The sequence below is a fragment of the Eubalaena glacialis genome, chromosome 12 (assembly GCF_028564815.1).
Source record: "Eubalaena glacialis isolate mEubGla1 chromosome 12, mEubGla1.1.hap2.+ XY, whole genome shotgun sequence".
NCBI classification, from domain to species: domain Eukaryota; kingdom Metazoa; phylum Chordata; class Mammalia; order Artiodactyla; family Balaenidae; genus Eubalaena; species Eubalaena glacialis.
The window spans coordinates 21,284,649-21,298,833 of NC_083727.1; the positions used below are offsets into that span (position 1 = coordinate 21,284,649).

At 38.1% G+C, this 14,185-nt stretch overlaps 1 protein-coding gene across 4 annotated transcripts in view; it reads left to right on the top strand.

Moving 5' to 3' along the window:
• The window catches only part of PLAGL1 (PLAG1 like zinc finger 1), a 94,893-nt gene that overhangs the window by 44,790 nt on the left and 35,918 nt on the right, over nucleotides 1-14,185 (top strand). For all 4 annotated transcript variants that reach the window (XM_061207314.1, XM_061207316.1, XM_061207313.1 and 1 more), the window contains one exon: nucleotides 4,198-4,239. The gene's annotated coding sequence lies outside the window, so the exon portion shown is untranslated. The remainder of the gene's footprint in view (nucleotides 1-4,197; nucleotides 4,240-14,185) is intronic.

Consider the following 14,185-nt stretch of genomic DNA (forward strand, 5'->3'; position numbering starts at 1 on the left):
GTATTGGGACTATGTCACATCTCTCTGAGTGATGCCCTTACCCTGTTACCATGTAATAGGAACAACTAAGAAACTGTGAGATCTAACCATCATGAAGGGCAGTCAGCCTGGGGAGCAGGATCTGGGTGATCAGATCAAATGTTAGCTCTACTACTTCATAACTGTCCGATATGAGGAAGGTTTCTTTTCTTTCTGAGGCAAAATTTTCTTATTTGTATAAAGGGTATAAACCCACCTATTCTCAGGTTGTTGTGATCAATATAATATACACCAAGTGGCCTACACAGAAAATATTCATAGGTCAAGCAAAGGCTTTTTCTCAATTAAAATAATGAAAAGTAATGAGGTATTTTAAGGAGTAAATCTGAGATATAGTACAGGGAGGGTGACATAAGGAAGGAAAGAGGTGGGGGTCCCTGGAAGATAAAGTCCTTAGTTTAATACCCTGAAAAGAGTGCTTTGGGGCAGCCCTAGGCTCTTGCTTATCTCCAAGGGAAGGTATGTATCTTTACTATCTCAACCTAATAATTTCTCTTGAGCTTCAGTGTCCTGATTTGTTAAATGAGGATAATAGGAATTGCTTTGATGACCTTGATAAGGATCCTTTGATAGAGTGGTGGAGATAAGAGCCAAGGGAATGGGTTGGAAAGTGAATAGGAGGTGAGGAAATGGGGATTATCTGTTTTCAATTCTTTTCTGTGAAGTTAATCTGAGAAAGTTAGTCTGGAAACATAGTGGGAACTGGAGGGCAATGTGAGGTCATTGAAGGTTTTGTTTATTAAAGGTTGGGAAATACCAGAGCATGATTGTGTGTTGGGGAGAAGTGCCTCTAGTAGAAAGGGAGAGGATGATAATGGAGAGAAAACTTTGGATGGCGAGGTGGGGTTGACCTTTGGTGCTAGGAAGAGAAATTTGTAGGTTTAGCATTGGGAAGATGAGATGCTCCATCCAGTAGCATGCTCTGTCTCTCTCTCTCTCTCTTTCTCTCTCTCTCTCTCTTTCTCTCTCTCTCTCTTTCTCTCTCTCTCTCTCTCTCTCAGTGAAGCATTAAGTAGGGATGTTAGCAGAGAGATGTATGTACAAGTGTGGGGAGTGGGAGGTCATTTGGAAGATAGTAGAGAAAGTGGGAAATTAATAAGAGTGGGGGAATGTTCTCGAGTTGTGCAGGCTCTGGAACCCAACTGAGTCTGAGTTGACAGGGTTAGAGTGAAGTCACTCTCCCCAGCTGTGAGACCCCATCTCTGAACCCTTTGTCGCCATTTCTCTTGCAGTAGCCTTTCCATTCTTTTGTTTTTGAGCATTTTTGATATTACCTGAGACACTCTCCAGTTACACTGAGCTGCCTACTGGGGCTGTCCAAGTTAAGGTCAAGGTACCCGTTATTATTTGGTTAGCTCTCTGATTACAAAATTGTGTAGGTTTTGAGTAGTCTACCCAGCTTTTCCCCCAGCTCGTGCTATTATTCGTGTGAGATTTTGTAGAGAGTGAGGTTGTTCAGAAATGACTAAACTGTCTTTATCTCTATATAAGGTCATTACAATGGACTGAATGTTTATGTCCACACAAAATTTATATGTTGAAATACTAGTGCCAAATGTGATGATATTTGAAGGTGGGGCTTCAGGAGGTAATTAGATCATGAGGGTGGAGCCTTCATGAATGAGATTAGTGCCTTTATGAGAAGAGGCCAGAGAACTAGCCAGCTGTTTTTCCTGACACTTGAGAGTACGATGAGAAGTCAGCAGTCTGCAACGTTGAAGAGGGTTCTTACCTGAACCCAAGCATACTGGCATTCTTCTCAAACTCACTTGGAACATTCATCGAGATAGACCACATTTTGGGCCATAAAACACATCTTAACAAAGTTAAAAGGATAGAAATCATATGATATCTGCTCTCAGACCACAATGGAATTAGAGTCAATAATAGAAAGACAACTGGAAAATTCTCAAAATACATGGAGATTAAACAACATACTTACAAATAATACATAGGTCAAAAAAAATCTCAGGAGAAATTTAAAAATATTTTGAACTAAATGAAAATGAAAACACAACTTATCAAAATGTGTTGGACGCAGAGAAAGCAGTGCTTAGAAGGAAATGTATAGCATTGAATGCATATGCTAGGAAGGAAGAATCAATCTATGTTTCCATCTTAGGAAACTAGATAAAGAAAAGCAAACTAAATCTAAGGTATGGAGAAGAAAAGAAGTAATAAGAATTAGAGCAGAAATCAATGACATTGAGAATAGGAAATCAATAGAGAAAAGCAAGGACACAAAAATTGGTTTTATTGAAGAGATCAATAAAATTGATAAGCCTCTAATGAGGCTAACTAAGAAGAGAAGAGGGAGGATACAAATTACTCATATCAGAAATGAAGGGACATCACTTCGGATCCCTTGGACATTAAAAGGATAATAAAGGAATACAATGAACTACTCAGTGCCCACAAATTTGATAACCTGGATGAAATGGACCAACTCTTTAAAAGACAATCTGCTAAAACACAGAAGAAGAAATAGACAATTGAAGAGGATTTCTCAATTCAAGAATTCAGGTAAATTATTACCTTCCAAAATAGAAAGCACCAGGCCCAGATGGTTTTACTGGTGAATTCTGCTAAACATTTAAGGAAGAAATTATGCCGGTTCTCTATAATCACTTTCAAAGGATAGAAGCAGAGGGAATACTTTTTAACTCATTCAATGAGGCTAGCCTTACCTCAGTAGCAAAACCAATAAGCAATTACAGCAGCATTGTAGGATACAAGTTCATTATACAAAAGTCGGTTGCTTTCCTATATACCAGCAATGAACAAGTGGAATTTGAAATTAAAAACACCTTCCTGGGACTTCCCTGGTGGTCCAGTGCGTAAGACTCTGTGCTCCCAATGTGGGGGGCCTGGGTTCGATCCCTGGTCGGGGAACTAGATCCTGCATGCATGCTGCAACTAAGAAGTCCGCGTACTGCAACTAAAGATCCTGCATGCTGCAACTAAGACCCGGCACACCCAAAATAAATTTAAAAAACAAACAACAACGAAAAAAACCACCTTCCCATCATTTTTACTGTGAACCTAAAACTACTCTAAAAAATAAAATATTTTAAAATAAATATTAAAAATATGAAATCTATGAATTCAGTCACTACTTTAGCTTACCTTTTACCTTTTGATTTTTGAAGTGAGTAGTCTATGTTAAAGTAACGAGGAACAAACATCTTTTCAGAGAATTTGTTCCTTAAACTGAAACTTACTCTTTAACGCAGAAAAATAGAATCCCTTATTCATGATTTGACATTCAACTACACAGTAGACTCTTAACACAGTGAGTAAGATACTTATTGTTCACAAATGGATGTTATTATTTTAGTGTTAAAAATAGATATACAAGGGGTTAGGGACAGAAGGAGGTTGTGGGGAAGGAGGTGGGTGTACTTACGAAAGGATGACATGAGGAATCCTTGTGGTGTTCAGTATCTTGGCTGTTGGGGGATCTGTGAGCCTGCAGGTGATAAAATTCTATAGAAGTAAACATAAACACACAAATAAAATGAAACTGGGAAAAATCTCAAAAGACCAATATAGGGCTTCCCTGGTGGTGCAGTGGCTAAGAATCCACCTGCCAGTGCAGGGGACATGGGTTCGAGCCCTGGTCTGGGAAGATCCCATATGCCGCGGAGCAACTAAGCCCGTGCACCACGATTGCTGAGCCTGTGCTCTAGGGCCCGTGAGCCACAACTACTGAGCCCGCGTGCTACAACTGCTGAAGGCCACATGCTGCAACTTCTGAAGCCTGTGTGCCTAGAGCCTGTGCTCCGCAACAAGAGAAGCCACTGCAATGAGAAGCCTGCGCACCACAATGAAGAGTAGCCCCTGCTCGCTGCAACTAGAGAAAGCCTGCACGCAACAGCAAAGACCCAGTGCAGCCAAAAATAAATAAATAAATAAATTTATTTTAAAAAGACCAGTATATTGTATAATATATATGATATATATATACACACATATACTGATTGTGACATTGCACTTCAGTTTTGTGAAATATTACCACTGGGGAAACTGAGTAAAGGATACTAAAGATCTCTCTTAAAACTTCATGTGAACCTGCAATTATCTCAGTGAAGTTACAATTAAAAATGCACACACAACTACTATATAAAACTAATATATAATTTTTATTTTTGTTTTTAGGTTTTTCCCGCCTGATTGACAACATAGTCATCATTGGCTTTTGTAAGTTGATATTTTAATTTCTTTATCCTTCACCTTGTGTATTTTCTAATTACGTGAGAATATTTTTCTAGAGAACCTGAACAAAAATTAGAGCAAAACCTTTTTTTTATTTGGTTCTTATATTATTTTAAAGATAGTCTCACTTTTTCTCATACCATTAGGTGATAGTTATTTTGAGAAAGTTTGAATTACACATCTTGGGCTAGGGCCATCTGTTTCTTTGGAGTGACTTCCTATCAGGGTTATGATTAGCAGGAGCAAAGTGCCATCTGTGGAGCTGAGGTGGCACATACATCCATCCTGTTGGACATCACAGTCTTCACCTAGAACATCCTTGTGGCAGATGGTAAGAGGGACACAACATCCTGGGAGAAAGCCACTAATGTGAATGGTTTGACTAATGAGGTATAACAAATTCTGTTTCGTTTATCTGTGAAAATCTGGCAATGAGATGAAATGAAGGGAGAATTGCAGATTGGGAGAATTTAGCTTTATTCTCATTTTATCATTTGGAGTAGCTATATTTCTGTTCTGTAACTTTTTCTTGTAGCATATTGAAGAAAAATTTAGATCTCCTGTTTCATGGTCGTTTTTTTAATTCAGTGAAATCTAAACATTTGAAATAGATTTGAACAAACATTTTTAACCTGGGAAATGAATTATCCCCTCTATCACTGAAAACATTTACAGTATAAATGGCTAATCCTCTCCACTCCAACCAAACTTTCTTCTTCCTTAAGTCTTCCTCATCTCAGTAAATGGCAACTACATTCCTCCAGTTGCTCAGATAGTCTCTGTGGCACCATCATCCTCTCTTCTTTCTGTCATCCCCTATACACCCAGCTGTCAGGAAATACTGTCAGCTCTGCCTTAAATATATCTAGAAGATGACTGCTTTTCACCATGTATTCGACTACCATACTGGTCAAAGCCTTCATCTTTTTATTAAAATAGCCTCCTAACTTGTTTCCCTGCTTTTACACTTTCTCCCCTATAACCCATTCTCCAAATGGCAGACAGATAAATTATTTAAAACTCTTAAGTCTGATCATGTTACTTTTCTGCTCCAGTGACTCCGGTGCCTCTCTTCACAGAGGCTTATCAACTTCTACATGATATGGGCCCCCATTACCTCTGATCTAACCTAACCTTTTACTGCTCCCCCTCACTCACTGCTTTAGCCATACCAATATTCTTGTTCCTACATTGGGGTTTTGCAATTACTGTTCCCACAAATAGCCACATGACTTGCTTCCTCACCTCCTTTAAATCTTTGCAAAATTGTCATCTCCGCATCCAGGCCTTCCCTGACTACCTTATTTCAAATTACCACTGTTTCTCCCTGCCTTACACTCCCAGCACTTCCTATCGCTACAGTACTTTATTTATTTATTATTTTTAAAATAAATTTATTTATTTTTATTTATTTTTTTGGCTGCGTTGGGTCTTCGTTGCTGCGTGCGGGCTTCTCTAGTTGCGGCGAGTGGGGGCTACTCTTCGTTGTGGTGTGCGGGCTTCTCCTTGCAGTGGCTTCTCGTTGCAGAGCACAGGCTCTAGGCACACAGGCGTCAGTAGTGGCACGTGGGCTCAGTAGTTGTGGCTCGCGGGCTCTAGAGCACAGGGTCAGTAGTTGTGGTGCACGGGCTTAGTTGCTCCGCAACATGTGGGATCTTCCTGGACCAGGGCTCGAACCTGTGTCCCCTGCATTGGCAGGCGGATTCTTAACCACTGCACCACCAGGGAAGTCCCAGTACTTTATTTTTTTAACCACCTTCTGATATATTTTACTTGTCTGTCTCCCTTTCACTTGAAGATGAACTCTATGAGAGTAATAATTTTTGTGTGTTTTGTTTACAAAGATGGGAAAGTGGGATAGGGAAAATGGATTGTATAGCGGTTACTGACTTTGCCTAATACAACCTTCTGTTGTTGCCTCGTGACCACAGAGATAGGTAAGTGAAAAAAGCAACTAAAATCTCAATCATCTGTATATTTCTAAGGATTACCGGGAGAAAAACTAGGTTTGAAATTTCTTCTAAGAATATACTTCATTTTCTTTTCAGTGCTTGTTTGATTAGAAGTTCTTTGATAAAAATGAGTAGATATTGATACTTGTAGTAAATGATTCCTAATACCATTTTGTTACTGAAGATTTAGAGTGTTCTATCAGAATTTAGTTCCAGAAGTGTGCTTTTTTTTTTTTTTTAAAAAGCCTGGTGTCTATAGGCTATCTTTTTTTTTTTTTAATTAATTAATTTATTTATGGCTGTGTTGGGTCTTCGTTTCTGTGCGAGGGCTTTCTCTAGTTGTGGCAAGTGGGGGCCACTCTTCATCGTGGTGCGCGGGCCTCTCACTATCGCGGCCTCTCTTGTTGCGGAGCACAGGCTCCAGACGCGCAGGCTCAGTAATTGTGGCTCACGGGCCCAGTTGCTCCGCGGCATGTGGGATCTTCCCAGACCAGGGCTTGAACCTGTGTCCCCTGCATTGGCAGGCAGATTCTCAACCACTGCACCACCAGGGAAGCCCCCAGAAGTGTGCTTTTTAAGAGCTATAAATTAAGAGCAGACAGAATGGTGGATAGCCCAAGTTTTAGAACCAAGTGTAGCCTGGCTTGAATTCTGGCTGTGATTCCAATAAGTACACTATAAGCAAGTTAATGAGGCTTTCTTAGCCACAGTTTGTCTTTTATAAAATTGAAATAATAATAGTTGTGAGGCTTATGAGGATTAATTGAGGTGATAGACCTGGCCATTAGCAACATTCAGTAACTAGTAATCCTTTAATCTGATATTGCTCAGTTTTATAAGTTTGAGATACTAGTAATAAATTATTTTACAGTTTACTTTGTAGAGAAGATAGTCTTTTATAATTTATGTCATTACATGTAGTAATTTTGAAAAAATTACGTATATTTTACAGAAGAGAAAATGACTAGGAGACATGAGCTGCTCTGTAATGTGACCCCAGAAAATTTTTTGCATTTTTTGTAATCTCTACACTTTAGCAGTGTGGAGAGGATGAAATGAGATAGTGTAGATTTGTCAGTACTTATTTGTAAATATAAAACATTAATGCAAATGTAAGGATTGGAATATCATACTGAGAGAACTTATACTATGACTTTCAGTCATGATGTAGTAACAGGAACTGGATTTATTATCCTGCCTTAGCAAAACAAACAAACAAACAAACAAAACCCCGTAAAATGTATGAAACAAAGGTTTTCAGACATTGGGTGACAAGTGGCATAAGACAGTTAACCCTGAGATAAAGGAAACAAATGATGTGCCCAAGGCCACAGTGTAAGAGGGGAACCCAAACACAGCCCAGTAGTCACCCTGAATTGAGGTGATAAAGCTGGCAATTCAGGGAGGTTGAAGCAGCTAGAATTTGCAGGACAGAGGACCAGAGAGAAGAGAGCTCTGGAGATCTTCAGAGGGTTCCCTTGGAATCTTCAACTGAGTGCTGATTAGTGCATGCTTACAAGAGAACTACCCAAGGCTTGGAGGAAAACCATTGGGAAGGGAAAGTTAGCTCATGTAGGGCTGGGAAGTGTGCATCCCCACCATTCAGAGTAGAAAAACTTTGTAATACAAGTGGCATTAGATGGAGTGCTCAGAAGGGTATTGCCTCAGTGGTGAGGCAAAATTAGCCCTAGACTAAAGGCTGCCCTGATCCTACCTAAAAAATCTTAAAAGTGGGAATTCCCTTGTGGTCCAGTGACTAGGACACGGGTTTTCATTGCTGTGGACCTGGGCTCGATCCCTGATTGGGGAACTGAGATACCACAAGCTGCACTGTGCGGCCAAAAAAACAAAACAAAGCAAATCTTAAAAGTAAGCCATTGGGCTTCCCTGGTGGCGCAGTGGTTGAGAGTCTGCCTGCCAATGCAGGGGACACGGGTTCGAGCCCCGGTCTGGGAGGATCCCACGTGCCGCGGAGCGACTGGGCCCGCGAGCCACAATTGCTGGGCCTGCGCGTCTGGAGCCTGTGCCCCGCAACAAGGGAGGCCGTGATGGTGACGGGCCCGCGCACCGCGATGAAGAGTGGCCCCCGCCTGCCGCGACTGGAGAGAGCCCTCGCACAGAAACGAAGACCCAACACAGCCATAAATAAATAAACAACTAAATGAATAAAATTTAAAAAGTAAGCCATTAAAGAGGAATCATAAAACTTTTTTAGTAAAGGGCCAGATGGAAAATACTTTAGGCTTTACAGGCAATATGACCTCTGCTGCAACTACTTAGCTCTGCCATTGTAATGTTAAAGCAGTCATAGACAATATGTAAATGAATGGGAGTGGCTGTGTTCTAATAAAACTTTATTTACATAAATAGACTCTGGGCCAAATTTGGCTCGTGGACTATAATTTGCAGACTTCTGGTTTACAGGGTCAAACTGTGGGACTTCCTTGGCAGTCCAGTGGTTAAGACTCCACACTTCCATTGCAGGGGGCACGGGTTAGACCCCGCATGCCACATGGCGTGGACAAAAAATTAAAATAGAAAAGAAAAGGGTCGAATTGTTTCTAGTCACTTAACTCCAACTCAGAACAAAGCTCAAGAATATATAAAGAAACACAAAATATCCAGCACCTAACAAGGTAAAGTACACAATGTCTAGCATTCAATCAAAATTTACCAGATATGCAAAGAAACAGGAAAATTCAGTAGTAAAAGAAAATTCAATCAATAAAAATAGACTCAGAAATGAAACAGATTTAATAAACAAAGATATTAATAAACAAATTTAATACAGATTTTATTTAAGTAATTTAATAAGATTTTAATAAATAACATTCACTAAATGAAGATATTAAAAACATTAGTATAACTAAGTTTTATATGTTCAAGATAATAGAGGAAGCATAAATTTGTTAAGAAAAGACATGAAAGCTATAAAACGACCCAAATTGATCTTCTAGAGACAACATAAACATCTGAGGTGAAAAATACACTGGATAGGATTAGCAGCGGGCTAGACACTGCAGAAGGAATGATTGCATGAACTTGAAGACACAGCAATAGAAATTATACAAAATAAAAGACACAAAAATCCTGGGGAAAAAAGCCCATCAGTGAGCTGTGGGATAACTTTAAACAGCCAAAAATATTGTGTAATTAGAGTCTCCAAAGGAGGGAGGGAACAGAAAAAAATTTTTTTAAATAATGGCTGAAAATTTGCTAAATTTAATGAAAACCATAAGCCCACAAATCTTAGAAGCTCAATGAAAAGCTAGCAATTACCAAAAAAAAAAAAAAAAAAAAAAATGAAGAAAATTACACCAAGGCACAACATAATCAGATAATTTAAAACCAGTAATAACGAGAAAGATTTTAAAATGGAGAACGAAGAAACTATAAATTTAGAGGAACAAAGAACTACAGCAGACTTTTCATCAAAAGCAAAGCAAGCCAGAAGACAGTGGAGCAATGTCTTTAAAGTAATGAAAGAAAAAGCTGTTAACCTAGAAATCTATAGCTAATGAAAATATTTTTCAAAAAAAATAGTGAAAGACATTTTCACACATTCAAAAGCTTAAAGAGTTAATCACCGTTAGACCCACACTACAAGAAATGTTAAAGTCCTCAGGAAGAAAGAAAATAATACCAAATGGAAATAAAGAGCACCAGAAATGGTAAACACCTGGGTAAATGTATAAGGTTTTGCTTTTTTAAATTTAAATCTTTTTAAAAAGGTAATCGTTTAAACAAAAATAGTAATAGTGGAGTTGGGGTTTATAACATATAAAAGGTGTGACAATAATTGCACAAAGGTCAGGAGAGAAAAAATTGAAATATAATATTAAAGTTTTTTTTACCATATGTGAAGAAGTACAATATCCCTTAAAGGGATATTGTAATAAGTTAAGGATATAGCCATAAACCCTAAATCAACACTAAAGCATAAAAAAATAGTCATAAGCCAAAGGAGATAAATCAGAAAAAAAAATAATTAGTTCAAAAGAAGGCAGGGAAAAAGGGAAAAGGGAATGGAGAACAGATGGGACAAATACAAAAAAAAAAGCAAGATGCTACATTTCAACCTAACCATATCAATAATCACATTAAGTATAAATGGTCTAAATACTCTCATTAAAAGGCAAAGAATATCAGATTAGGGTCAAAAAAAAAAAAACCAACAAAGATTAACTCTATGCTGCCTTCAAAAATAGTGCATAACATATATATAAAGACACAAATAGGTTACAAGCTAAAGGATGGAAAATAATATACACTTCAGCACTAATTTTTTAAAAAGCCTGTGGACTTCCATGGTGACTCAGTGGTTAAGAACCCACCTGCCAATGCAGGGGACACAGGTTCAATCCCTGGTCTGGGAAAATCCCACATGCCGCGGAGCAACTAAGCCTGTGCACCACTACTACTGAGCCTGAGCTCTAGAGCCCGTGTGCCACAACTACTGAGCCCGTGTGCTGCAACTACTGCAGCCTGCACACCTAGAGCCCGTGCTCCGCAACAAGAGAAGCCACTGCAAAGAGAAGCCCATGCACTGCAATGAAGAGTAGCTCCCACTCGCTGCAACTAGAGAAAGCCTGCATGCAGCAACGAAGACCCAACACAGCCAAAAAAAAAAAAAAAAAAAAAAAGCCTGGAGTGGGGGCTTCCTTGGTGGTCCAGTGGTAAAGAACCTGCCTTGCAATGCAGGGGATGTGGGTTCAATCCCTGGTCGGGGAACTAAGATCCCACATGCCATGGGGCAACTAAGCCCGTGCACCACAACTACTGAGCTCGCGTGCCTCAATGAGAGAGTCCATGTGGTGCAAACTACAGAGCCCACGTGCTGTGGACCCCACGTGTCACAACTACAGAGCCCATGCGCCCTGGAAGCCCACGTGCCACAGCGAAAGATCCCTTATGCCTCAACAAAGATCCTGTGTGCTGCAACTAAGACCCAATGCAGCCAAAAAAAATACAAGAAAATAAATAAGTAAGTTAAAAAAAAAAAAAAAGCCTGGAATGCCTATATTAATATCAGACAAAGTAGAAATTAGAGCAAAGAATATTGCCAGGGAGAAAGAGGGTTCTTTCATAATGATAAAGTGGTAAATTCATCAAAAAAACATCATCTTAAATGTTTATGCACCTAATAACAGGGTTTCAGTATATACAAGGAGAAATAGACACATCCACAAATGTAGTCAGATTTCAGTACCCTCTCTCAACAGATACATCAAGTAGATAACAAACCAATAAAGATATAGAAGGCTAAAACAGCACTATCAACCAGCTTGAACTAATTGACAGTTATAGAACACTCTACCCAACAAAAGCAGAATACACATTCTTTTCAAGCATGCCCAGAACTTTATCAAGATAGACCATATTCTGGGTAAAAAAAACAAGACAATTAATTTAAAAGGGTTTAAATCATACAAAGAATGTTCTCTGACCATAATGGAATTAAATCAGAACAGAAAGGTATCTGGAAAAATATCTTAAACTGAACAACACACTTCTCAATAACCCAGGGGCACATTCTAGGCCATACAGAACACGTTACATTTCGAAGAATGCCAGTCATACGAAATACATTCTCAGACAACAGTGGAAATAAAATGGAAATTAATAACAAAAAGATAGTGTAAAAATTCTCAAATATTTGGAAATTAACACACTTCTAAATAATGCCTGCTGCATCAAAGAAGTCTCACAAAAAATTTAAAAATACTTTAAAGTGAAAATATAGTCTATAAAAATGTGTGGGATGCAGCTAAAATAGTGCTTGGAAGGGAATTTATAGCATTAAATGTTTATATTAGAAAAAAACCTAAAATCAATAACTGAAGTTTCTACCTTATGAAACTAGAGAAGAGCAAATTAAACTTAAAGCAAGCAGAGGAAAGTAAATAATAAAAATTAGAGAAGTCAACAAAATTGAAAATAGGGAAATGATAAAAATCAACAAAACGAAAAGCTGGTTTCTTTGAACAAGATTAATAAAGTGATAAACCTATAGCGAGGCTAACCAAGGAAAAAAGAGAGAAGACATAAATTACCAGTACCAGGAAGGAAAGAGGAGCCATGACTACTGACCTCATGGATTTTACAGGGCTAATGAGAGAATACTACAATCTCTGCCCACAAATTTGAGAACTTAGATGAAATGGACCAATTCCTAGAAAGATACAAACTACCAAAACTCCCTTAGGGAGAAATAGATTACCTGAACAGCTCTATATCTATTTAAGACATCAAATTAATAGTATATATTAAAAACAAACAAACAATACCACCACCACCACCAAAAACCTTCCAAAAAAGAAAACAACCAGGCCCAAATGGTCACACTGGTGAATTTTACCAAATAACCCATGTGATATAAATGAAAAGGGTAAATGGAAGTATTTTCAACTGAATGGAAATGAAACATATTTCCAAATAATTAGGATGCAACTATAGCAGTGCTTAGAGGGAAACTTATAGCACTAGGTATCTATATTAGGAAAGAACAGTCTCAAATTAATGGCTCAAGGTAAGGGACTGTTAAAATTGCCTTCAAATATCTGAATGTCTTTTGTTAAAAAATATGTTTCATATTGTTGGAGAAGACAATTAGAGGTGGTTATAAAAAGACAATTCTTAGCCCTTCATAAGAAAGAAAGAACCATCAAACTTCCACAGCTATGGACTGAGTTTCTTTAGTGAGACATGCTTCCTTAGACATTCTTAAGAGTTCTTCCCAACTATTAATTTATGAGATAAATGTAGTGAAGGAAAAATAAATTTCTCAGTGTTATTAGGCTGTAGATAAACAAGCACATTTAAACTGATGTGTTATATAGTAGGTAATGCAATGTAAGAATGAGCAGTAATTTTTAAAAATCAACTATAGAATTAGAAGGAGCCTTAAGTGGTGTTGAGTCAAACAACAGTGGCCTCAATTCCCTGCCTTTTTAAATATCAAAGCGTTGGATAAAAAAAATTTTTAAAGGGGGATCCATTGAAGTTTGCAGATCAGCAAAAGCAGTGAAGGACAACTAAATCACCGAATGACATATTCAGAATTCAGAGAAAATCCCATGAAGCTCAAGAACAATCAAGAATATTCTAGACGTGCTTGTGTACTAGGTAAAAGTTGGATAAATGCCATCTACTTTCCGAAACCTTTTCTGGCTCTGCAAGACTTACTGGCCTGTCTCTGTCTTCCCATAGTATTTTGTACACTCTGCACTGTAGCATCTACATACCATCATCTATCAATAAGGGGTCATGAAAAATGAGACAAGGAGTTAAAAAGTAAGGTTTGCCGTTTATCACTGGCAGTCTTTTCTTGTGCTAGAAAGTTAATCCATGTTCTCCTAGTGAGTAGCATGAGGGTCAAATGAAGTAAGACATGTATTAGTTCTTTGAAAACTTTAACGCACTAGCTACATAAAACAAATATTCCTATTAGGTATTTTTCTCTTCATGTGGCAATAGTCTGTGAATTTCTGCCTAACACCAATACATTTCTACTTAAAATGGTTAAACGGCAAGAAGTAAAACTGATTGTACAGAAAAACAACATTGCTGCTTTATAGCAACCACGGACTTGCCTCAGGTTTGTTTTTTTTTTAAGACAGTTCAATTAGTGTTTCTGTTTTGTATAGTAGCTTATCTTTTATGACAGTTTGATCTTGGTTTATTACTTGGCCCCATAAAATCCTAGACTTGAGTGTTAAATTTTTAGTGCTAGAGGGAATCATGTAATCTAGAGGCTGAAAGTTAAATTTTGTGTCTTTTTATTGAAAAGGAAGCATTTTCCCCCTTTTAACAAGTTTTATATTGGTTTGATTTTCAACATCAATGGTAATAGCTACCATTATTGAGCATTTCTTATATGCTAACACTGCTCTAGGTGCTTTACACAGGTTATCTAATTCTATCCTTTGCAAGCCCTATGAAAGAAGGTATTATTCCTTTTTTACAGATGAGGAAGCCGA